This window comes from Podarcis melisellensis, assembly GCF_964234715.1.
Source record: "Podarcis melisellensis genome assembly, chromosome: 2".
NCBI classification, from domain to species: Eukaryota; Metazoa; Chordata; class Lepidosauria; order Squamata; family Lacertidae; genus Podarcis; species Podarcis melisellensis.
Window position 1 is genome coordinate 78,170,379 of NC_138529.1, and position 10,939 is coordinate 78,181,317.

Consider the following 10,939-nt stretch of genomic DNA (forward strand, 5'->3'; position numbering starts at 1 on the left):
CTTTAAGCTCTGTAGGACTGTCACCTCAGAGCTTCTCCCAAAGCAGTCTACGCAGGTTTGGAAACTGACGTAGGTTTCGAGTTGCCCGCCAGCTATGTGGCGCTACGGGCCAGTGGCGTAGCGTGGGTTGTCAGCACCCGGGGCAAGGCAAGTAATTTGCGCCCTCTAACCCATGGATTTGCGCCCCCTAACCCGTGGATTTGCGCCCCCTAACCCTAACCCCCAGATGTTGCGCCCGGTGCGACCGCCCCCCCCTGCAACCCCCATGCTACGCCACTGCTACGGGCTGCTCCGGCTGTCGGATCCAGCGGAGGATGGAGGCCGGGTGCGCAATCCGAGCCGCGTTGTCCAACAGCAGCCAGCTGCCTTAGGACTGGAGGCTGGCTGGCAGGGCGTGTATGGAGTTGCAGGATGAGCCGCTTTCCCCGTCGCTTGTTCCCACCTGCTGGAAGCCGAGCTCTGTGGAGAGGGGCTCTAATCCAGTTCTGAAGGACATCGGGACTTCTCGCAGCTAAAGGCGGGCGGCGGGCGGGGGAAACAGAGGCTGCGATCCTTAAAAAAACCTCTTTCCTGAGAGTGAGCCCAGTTATCCGTGTACAGGATCGGGCTGCTCAGAGCTGTACTACTTTTAGTGCCCGTTTTAAATTCTACTTGTAAACAATATTTCCTCCAAGGAGTGCCTCCTCCCCTCAGGTTATCCTTAGGACCACCCTGCGAGGTAGGCTAGCCCGAAAGAATGGCACAGTGAGTTTTATGGTTGAGGAGGGATTTGAATCTGGATCTTTCCTATCTCTGATCTAACCACTCCGCTGCTGCTCCCTAGCAGCCTGAACCCAAAGCTCAGATGCCAGCCGCCGCCATCTCAATAGGGAGCTGCCAACCGAGCGCATGTGGGATTCAGCCTGGCCTGCAGTTTAATCTTGTCAGCCAAATGAAACTGGGTGGCGGTGGCCACCCTGCACATACGTGTTTATTCGGAAGCCGGTCGGTGTTTGGCGAGGCTTATTCCCAAGGAAGCGTGCCTAGTAGGATCGAGACTGGTCGGCGCTGGGCTGCCCGGCCCTGTCATTGGGCAGAGGGAGGGAGCGGCCTTAGGTGAACTGCAGAAAAATGCTGGAGGGCGGAGCGGTGTGCCTCGCAACCTGCCTGCCCTGCTTCTCCTCGAGCTGGCCTCCTGCCCCACAGGAAGATTTCAGTGCCAGTGTGGGGTGGGCGCGGATGGGGGAGGGTGGTATTGCCCTTCGCCTCAGCATTCATGGTAAGTGTGTCGGAATAGACTTGTTCATAGGAGCCTAGCCTTCAGGCACACCCGGAAGGAGAAGTACTTCAGGCACAAGAGCGACTTAAAGCCAGGACTTTTGATCAGAGTGGTCGGTGGAGATATAAAAGTAATTAAGACCCGCCCCGCCTCACTGCTGCTGCAGCCCCACCAATGCTCTGTTCATCTCCTGACTTCAGCCTTGACTCCTGAAGTCCCTGGTTATAAATTAAAAGTACAGGTGTCTAGGACTGCGGCAGTCGCTCCTGGCCCTCGTAGTCGTGACTATTCGGGTGTTCCCATTGGGATCACTCACAGCCTGACGATGCCTTTCCCTCTGCAATTTTATGATTCGTGTATTTAGTATAATTATATCCCGCCTTTCTCCCAAGTTGGGATTCAAGGCGGCTTACAACATTTAAAAACGTCGTTGTAAAATACAGAATGAGAAAAACAAACTCGTTAAGAACAATAAGAACACCGGAAGACATTTAAATCCAGCTGCCAAAATAGTTTGCCCCGACAGCACTAAGTTCCGCAGAGTTTAATGGGACTTACTACTAGGGAAGTGTGCATAGGTCAGATTAGTGCTCCTCTTTTAGGTGACTTTTACATAGGCGAGGCTTCCCGTGCTGAATGGGAAACCGCAATTCCGCGACTCTACAGCCCGATTCCTCCAGCATATTTTACTCGGAAGTCCCATTTAGTTCAGCGGAAAGGGCGCTTCGGAAGATTAAGCTCTTCCAGAGAAATAAATACTTCTAAAATCAGCACATCTGGATTTTAATTAAAACTAGTGCCCCAATCCAGCGCATATTTTTGGGGAAACTAAATGCTGCCAGCAGCTGATTACAGCAGGAGGATTCCGCCGCTTTAAAATGTGATGGAATCCGAGCTGAATGCGAGGACTTTCTTTGGTTTGAATGGGGCCACCAGCCTTGATTCGTGGCCCTTGGAAGGAGAAGGTGAAAAACCAGGGCCGGCTCCTGTCATGTCAGACAGCATCGTCTTCTGAGGAGAGTGGGTGATGGCTTTCAAAAAAGATGCCAACCTGATCAGAACAGGTGAAAGCAGTGGTGGAGCTCAGGTTGGATCTCGCGGATTTCGTAAAGAATAAAAATCGAACAGCGGCAGTAATATAACAGCTTTCTTGGAACCAACGGAAAACTAGGGAGCAGTGTTTTCGAGTTTCACAGATCTCTTCGTCAAAAGTGTACATTGAACCACCACCCAAAAACCAAATCAGCTGATGGTGGAGAAGAAGACAAAAGTGAAGAGCCCGGTGAGGCCTTGCCTGTAATATGTTAGGTCCTATAATGTGACCCGGGAAGTGTCTTGCGAGTTCATTAAGTTAGTTTGTGCCCAGCGCAAAAAGGGGTCCAAGTCCCTCGGTTCTATGCGATTGATCTGTCTTTTTAGCATTGCGCAGCGAGGCGCTGAGCAGAGTTTAAGAGAAACGTTAAAAATCTGGGATAGAGTCAGCAGAAGTCCAAGGGAGTGCTAGTCATAACTAGCGCAGCGGTGGCTATCTTTTTCTTTTAAGAGAGAGAGGGAGACGCGTCTGTTGATCTGCGGAGATCAAGTAAGAAGAGAGGTTGTTATCTCCCACATTCCGCTTCTCCGAGGGGCCATCCGACGGAAGCGAAGGGGGCGATGTGCGCCTCGCCACTATGCTCGCTTAAAAACAAAAATATTGTAGCTGCCACCGCCCAAATCGGTGGGCTTTGTTGGGGCGGGGAGTCTGGTGGGCTGAGTCAGGGGTTGGCCACAGCTGACCCGCTGTTTGGAGATTTTGTTTTCTCCTTAGGCAAAGACCTCACGTTAGATGGTAGAAAGCAAATCTTCCAGTTTTGGGGTCCCCATGTGGGTGGCTCTGTTCTCCAAAGGAATGGAGACAAAAGTGCAGTGTTGGTACTTGGACGGGTGTGTGTAAAACCCGAAGAGTAACATAAGCAAAAATACCTTGCTTGTGATCCAAAGTACTTCCTTGCAGTTCACAAGTGCTAGTTTGACAGAACTCTTCCTCATTTTTGTCCAGCCTAAGGAAGAATTCTGTGAAACGGGAAACTTTTGAAATTAAGCCAGGCCTTGGCAAAGCACTGAGATGCCGTTGACGCTTATTTTGTTGTGAATGGACCAATAGATTGCTTCTGCTTTTGGGTCTTGAGACAGGACTGCTGCAAAACTCTGTGGGGGAAGGAGAAAGAATCTCCCCGGAGTTCTTCGGAGTGTCCAGGCCTTTAATTGTGAGGGCGTCCACTCAAGGTTCGTACTTAGCGCGGATTAGGGAGCCCTAACACTTTAACCTGCCTATCATACTCAGCTGTATTTGGGAGGAGGAGGAACCTAATTAGCCTTCGCTTTGGGAACGACACGTCTTCCCTGTTGAAAAAGGAATAAAAATAACGTGACCTGTTGTGCGCGGGCACGCAGTCTTTCCCTGAGGGATAGGACTTCAGGCTGGGCGAGTGCGCAGTGGCGGGTCGTTCCACAGGCGACTTCTTTCCAAGCATTTTCTCCCGGCCACTCCATTCAAAACAACCGCTTATGTGCTCAGGACTTATTCCTGCGCTGCAAAGACTGCCACTCCTCGAATCCTCTATATCTGGGCCGTTTGCTCATCTCCAAATCCATTTCAACGATTTAGTGCCTCTTTTTCACCTGGAGCAGAAAAAAGTGGTTCAAGTCGCAGTCCTAGATAGAAGGAGCGGATTTCAGGGAAGTCAAGGAGGGCTTCTTTCGGATTGCGCTGGGGGTGTCTTTGGAGAGAGGCGCCCCACAGTCATGGAGTTGGCGTGAGCTCCTCTAAGCATTTCCTCGATTGTTCAAACCACTTTGGGGGGAAAGCGCCAGTGAGCCGCACATTTTTTTTCAAGGCTATTTCAACGAACTCTTCCATGAACTCAGTGGAATATTTGTACCAGCTGTTGACAGATTCGGGCTGCAGGTCTATTAGGTATATTTTGGCACCCGGACCGAAACCCGTTTACTGGAAGTCTGGTTGGCTTCCACTGAAATTCACTGCGGCTGCGCGTTGGTAGGCAGCAATTTTTTTTAGCTGTCTCAAATCACCTTCCACACCAGGGTCGTGGCTGAAGTATAAAGCTAAGTCCCTACTCTGCCTGGAAGTTCTTTTTTAATGGTGAAATTCTTTCCCAACCCATGAACTTCCCTTTGCACACGTGCCATCCAAGAAACCAGGTCGGCTCGGTGCCTGGACTTGAGTTTTGCTTTCGGATGAGCTGGAAAAGTAATGAAAAAGGAGAGCAAGACCTTGAAACCTGGTTCTCCCGAACTTTTGATAAAACTAAACAGCGAAGGAAGTCTCAACTCCCAGGGGAAAAAATGCAAAGGAAAGGAGGCGAGGAAGAGCCAACCCATTATTTCAAAGCTCGATTTTATTTGCCTTGGTTTTTATTATTCATCCTGTTCTAGCTTTTCCCTTAGAACAACAAACAGAGGCATCAGAAGTCGCTTTAAAACCTTGGAACTCAAAAATAAATGAACAGCAAGATCTTAACCGTGTCTGCTAGGAAGTTAGGTCCTCTGAGCTCAACAGGGGTTGCTCCCTGATAAGTGAGTAGTACCGGCTAACCCCACTTCTCTGGGAGCAAGCCCCATTGATTCCAATAGGTCTTATCTGGTTTAGGGTTGCTGTAAGGGACGCGGGTGGCCCTGTGGGTTAAACCACAGAGCCTAGGGCTTGCCGATCAGAAGGTCGGCGGTTCGAATCTCCGCAATGGGGTGAGCTCCCGCTGCTCAGTCCTTGCTCCTGCCAACCTAGCAGTTTGAAAGCACGTCAAAGTGCAAGTAGATAAATAGGTACCGCTCCAGCGGGAAGGTAAACGGCGTTTCCACGCGATGCTCTGGTTCGCCAGAAGTGGCTTAGTCATGCTGGTCACATGACCCAGAAGCTGTCTGCGGACAAAGGCCAGCTCCTCCGCTTGTAGAGCGAGATGAGCGCCACAACCCCAGAGTCGGTCAGGACTGGAACTAATGGTCAGGGGTCCCTTTACCTTTACCTTAAGTTGCTGGAAACTGCAGAGGACCTCCTTTCGGGACCAGCGTCCATTCCTGGAACGTGTGAACTGATTCCCCCGCCGCTGAGTACCCTCATCCTCATCCCAGCTTTCAAGTCAGAGGATCCTCTTTCTGGGTAGCTTTGAACCTATTACCCCGCCTATTCCGGACGTGATTGAGGCCTATGATGGGTGCGTGTAGTAGGCAAGAGGAGAGACTGGCGCTTATTCTTCGTGTGCCAAGCCGGCGTCCTCCTGAACTAGACACACCTTTCCTTTGCCCGTCCCTTCGCAGTTCCCCGGCTGCTATTGCTCCCAGGCCCCACTCGCCATGGTCCCCTAGGAGAGACTTCCGCCTTCCTGTCCTGAGCACAGTAGGTTGCAAGGAAGGAAGGAAGGAAGGGAGGGAGGGAGGGACGGAGGGATTTGCTTTGGGATTGATTTCCACTTCATCTCCACAGCGGAGTTCCGCGCCAGAATGCAGGCCTGTCCCATCCTTGACAATCTGGACTTGCATACTGGAGCTATCAACGCGCCTGTATTATTTCCGTCTGCCTGATCCGCCACCCAGATTGATCCGATTTGCACCTCCTCCATAATATGCAGGGGTTTCTCGGTGGTGGTATCAATGGGGTTGCCTTCCAAGTCATGACCGCCAGGCGCACCAGGAGTTCAGTCAGCCTTGGCTGGTGGCTGTTTTATTTACCATTAATAATAATAATTAATTTGCTTACATCCAAGAATTCATTTGCGCAGAGAGATCTTTGCAAAACCAGCTCCAACTTCTCAGGCTAGAACCGAAGGGCTCTCTGCGCGCTCGCGCTCCTTTGCGCGCGATGCTCGTTTCCCTGCGTTCCCTCCCAGGCCCCACTCGCAAAAAAACTCCCACCCCACAGGCCGGCTTTGTCGCCCAGAGTTCAAGCACGTCCCTGCCGAGGGGTCTGGTCAAAAAGGGAACGCAAGTTGGTTGTTTTTGTTGTTATTTGGAAAGGTGCACAATTTGATCAGGCGCGGAGGCGCGGACAATATAAAATACATAAGAAATGAGCATTGCAAGGTAGGTGGCACAGGACCTCTTTAACATGCAAGCCCTTCCTTTTCCTTCCTTCCTTCCTTTCCAAAACAAACACGCGAAACTGATTGTCTTCACCCTCCGGTTGCCGACGAAATCTCCAGCTGTCCACAAAGGTATTCCAACGTTGACTTTTTGGTGCGTTTCTGTGTGTGGACTTGTGTTACTTTTCTCCCTCCACCACTTCTGTTCCCATATCAAATTACCGAGTGGCTGAGGAAGCAGGCAATTACATTCCTTGTTCGAGGAAGAAACAAAAACAAAAATAGAACAGAAATCCACTCATTTGGGAAGAGCGAGTGGGCGAAGGGAAGCTCAAAACGGCTTCCCTTCTCTTCTGGATACCGCCGGAAAGGGACGAATGAAACTGTCTGCCTTTTCTCCCTCCCTCCTCCCTGTTTCTTCTTCTGAAATTTAGTGCAGCACAATCCCGCGCAAATGTACACGGCAGCATTTCTCAGTGACTTTCAGTAGGACTTATTGGGGTTCACCCAATGCAGCCCAATCGCAGCAGCAAGACTCCCGGAGTTCAGTGATTCTTTACTTCCCAGGACTGCGGGTGTTTCTGTTTACGCGCGAGATCCGCCCCATTGTGCTCCGCGAGAAGCTCATCTTCGCGTAAACAGGCATAGCGGGATCGCTGCTTTAAGGCGCACATTCTCCACCCCAGGGATTTTGCTTTGCTGTCTGGTGAATTGGCTGCTTTTAATGAAAGGGCTGGTGCCCTGCTGTTTTTATTGTAATGATCATGGGTGTAGCCAGGATTTTGGTTGAGGGAGGGCAGAACCTCAGATTTGTATTGCATTGTGTTCTTAGCCGTTTCTGTTCCATGTGTAAGCCGCCTTGCGTCCCCATAAGGGAAAAAAGGGGGGATATAATAAAAACAACAGTAATAGGAATAATGTCAGTAATATTAAGTGCCTGGGAGGGAGCGTGCATAAGGAAGACGCCTGTGATATGTTACTGATAGATACTGTCGAACATCTAATATACATTGGAACATTTTTAGGAATTGCGATAGTGGGTGGAGAGTTTTTAAGTTTCCTGACCGAAGCTGCAGGAGTGATGCTGAATAATGAAAAGCCCCTTCCTCGTGGTTCCTCGGGGAAGCGCGGCCCTTCCGCAGGCGCTTTCATTGCCGAAGTAGCTTTGAAATCCCACGAACTCTTCCCACCGAAATTGACAGCTGCCTCTCCTCCTCTTGGTTTCAGCGACAGGGCTACAACAAATCCCAGTAGCCACTCGCGGTCCTGGGAATAATCAACGCAGAATGTTCTGGTGGTGCCTGTTATGGCCTCACCAAAGGAACAGAAGCGAAGCAAAAGCGCACCTTCTCTTTCCATGTTTCCTCCCTGCCAAAAAAGCAAAAACAAAGCCAGAGAGGTCGGCTGGAGGAGGCTCCTTCTCTCTCCCTTCCTCCCCACCCGCTTTCGTTTTTTGTTTTCAGGTTTAAGGCTGTAATCCACACATACACACTGAACCTGAGAGAAAGTCCAGTTGAAGCCACTGGACCGAAGAAAATCGTAGGATTGAGCTTCCTTTAACGCAGAGAGGGTCTTGCAAAAAGTTAACGATGTTGACAATCTGCTCTTTGCTGGTGCGCGGAGGCATTTGCTATGCCGATGATCTGCTTAAACAACGGATGCCTCACGATCGTTATTTTACACCCCGCCCCCATAGCTCTCATTTTTATTAAAAACATACCCAAGTCTGCCGATGCCGCTGGACTACAACTCCCATCATCCACTGGGGCCTGGGATGGAAGGAGCCTAATTACATTTAGAGGACTGTCAACGCCAAAGGTTGCTGCCTCTGGTATGTTTTTATAAGGAAAGAGAAGCGACGTTGGAAGATGGAAAAACAATAACGAGACCTAAATAAACACGAGACCTTCTTGCCCAAGCTGCTCACTGGCACCACAAAAGGCTCTTTCCAAAGGTCCTTTCCTCCCCAGCTGAGATCAGATTGGAGCAGCTTTAATTTGCGGGACCTGCCTGCTCTGGAAGATGCGCTGCTCTCTGCTTGGACCATCTCGTTACATCCCAGTTTTTCTCACTCAGGACCCTCCTTGGCCGCCTCGTGTAATGTGTGCGAGCGCAGGTTTAGGATGGGGCTTCTCTAGCTGCGGAGGAGGCGCTTTCTCCTTCTCATTCTAACACCGCTTGCCATGGGATGTCTTTGAAGGCCAGTTTTTTTCCGTTGCGTAAAGCCACCTGTCCCGCAGGTGAGCTCCCGGGACGGAGGCCTGCGGGGTCGGGGAGGAAGGCGGTTTGCGGAGGTCTTCAATGCTGCAGAAAGATGCTGCATAAACGAGCCAGGGAGATCCCGCAGAGAGGTACCTGCTGGCACAAGGTGGCCCAGCCTGGACTCACCTGGCGCGACCGGGCGGCGCCCTCCTTCTCTCACCTGACGTCTCCGCCAGGCCGGGCGGGGTTCCTTGTTGCTGTTGCTCCGAGTTTGTTGTTTGGTTTGCTTAAAGAATCTATCAACTGCCCACCATTTAAAAACGCCCTGGCAGCGTAAAAAAAGCAAAGAAAAAGCAAATACCAACAAAATGCAAAGCTAAATAAGAATACATTAAATCCATCTGTAAAACCAACAGAAACCATTTTGAGCAGGAATGTCAACACTGCCTTGGCCAGATAGAGTGCTGGATTTTCAAACTTCTTTCTAGCTTACATGAAGGAACATTGATATAGTTTGAACCCAAAAGGTGCAGGTGTTTGTGGGTGTTTACGGGAGCACAATGACATTTTTATAGTGCATTTCTATACAGGTCTACTCAGAAGTATGCTTTATTGAGTTCAATGCTCCCAAGTAAGTGTGTATAGTCTCTGACGAACATAATAATAATAATAATAATAATAATAATAATAATAATTTGTATAGTCATCCAAAGATCATAGAGTGGTTTACAAGTTCTATAAAATTATAGGGTTTCTTAAATATATTACTGGTATTTTGCACTGAAAAGGTCCTCAAACCGTTTACAACCAAAGTAAAAAATACAATAATAAAATCACATGAACATTATTAAAACAGATTTAACAGTATAATATATAGTTATTTTTATTGGGTTTTATAAACAAGAATGTTATACAAACAAGTATACCAAGTTATCTCATGTTATTTGTATATCACAAAAATAGCATAATAAATGTGGGGAAACATATGTTTCATTATTAGTGGTCAATGTATAAGTTCTTGGTTTATGAATTGGTTTAAACAATTAAGAAGAAGAAGAAGAAGAAGAAGAAGAAGAGGAGGAGGAGGAGGAGGAGGAGGAGGAGGAGGAGGAGGAGGAGGAGGGAGAGTGGTGGGTGGGGTGGGGGTCGGGTGGTTATGCTTCTTTTATTCTACTTGGGGTGTGTGTGTGTGTGTGTGTCAGTGTTACTTGTAAGGGTTCTCTTGCTATTCACTTGTTATGTTTCCTTGGTGGTGAGAGAGGTTGGAGGTGGCTTAGCGTGTGGTAGGTTGTCTTTGGTTGGCTGTACTGAGAATTGTTTTTGTGTGTGAGCAGGGTGTGAGTGTGTATTTTTGAATCAGGTTAGCCAGATTGAGTCGTATGCTGTCGAGGGATTCTTCTTGTTGTCTTGTTGGGCTGTGCATGTGATATCGTGCTGGAGCACAAGGAAACAAAAATATATTTGGCAGAGCCAGTCTTGTGCTCCTGCTGGTGCGTTTGCACTGAGCCAACCCCCTTGTGTCTTGCCCCTCTTGGTAAGCCACAAGGAAACTGGTGATTGGTCAGGTGAGTACGACCTCCTTAACTTGCTAACTGTTGTTGCTTCTCCCGCTAGATTGACTTGAGTGCAGATGGGTTGGACTTCAAATATTCAAAAACAGAAACACCTTTTGCACATTAAGTTAGAGCAGGGAATCCTGTCTTGGATGCAAATGTTTGTTTTCCCAACCCCATCAGCCACAGAAATGTGTCAGCCCTACACACCCCTACAATATTTTGTTGTGGAGCATTTATTGTACAAGGCTGCTCCACAATGCTCCAATCTGGAAAGCTGTTTAAAGAAGTTCGTTGATTTATACTGAAGATTATGTTGGGGAATGCCACTGGAAAAGTCTGTAACAGATAATGTTAGGGATGTCTGGAGCAGAAATGTGTAAGTTTATCTTGGTCTTTCCTCTCTTTTCCCCCTCCCAAGGGATTTGTAAGCACCACTTATGAGAAGAATTATGGATTCAATGTCAAAAATTAATTTCTCTCCAAATTGTTTCCATTCTGACTACACACCAGGTCTAAAATATGCTTGGTGGAGCGTCCCAAACCTCATACAAATTCTGCCAAGATAAAAAGAAACAAAAGTAAACAAAGCTGATCAAGGAAAGTTCAGATGACTAATACTTATTCGCAAAGTTAAAAAAAATCACACACAAAAAATCTAGGCTCATTCACTAACCATGACTTCCAGCATAGTCCCATTGATTTACACAGACCTACACCATTGTAAGTAGTCAATGAGTCACTCTATTAGAATGCTTCATTAAACCTCTAGGTTTTCTTCTTTCTTCCAGGCACGTAACATGTATTCCCAAATGCCTCACAATTTAAATGAATGCTTTCATGACCGCAAC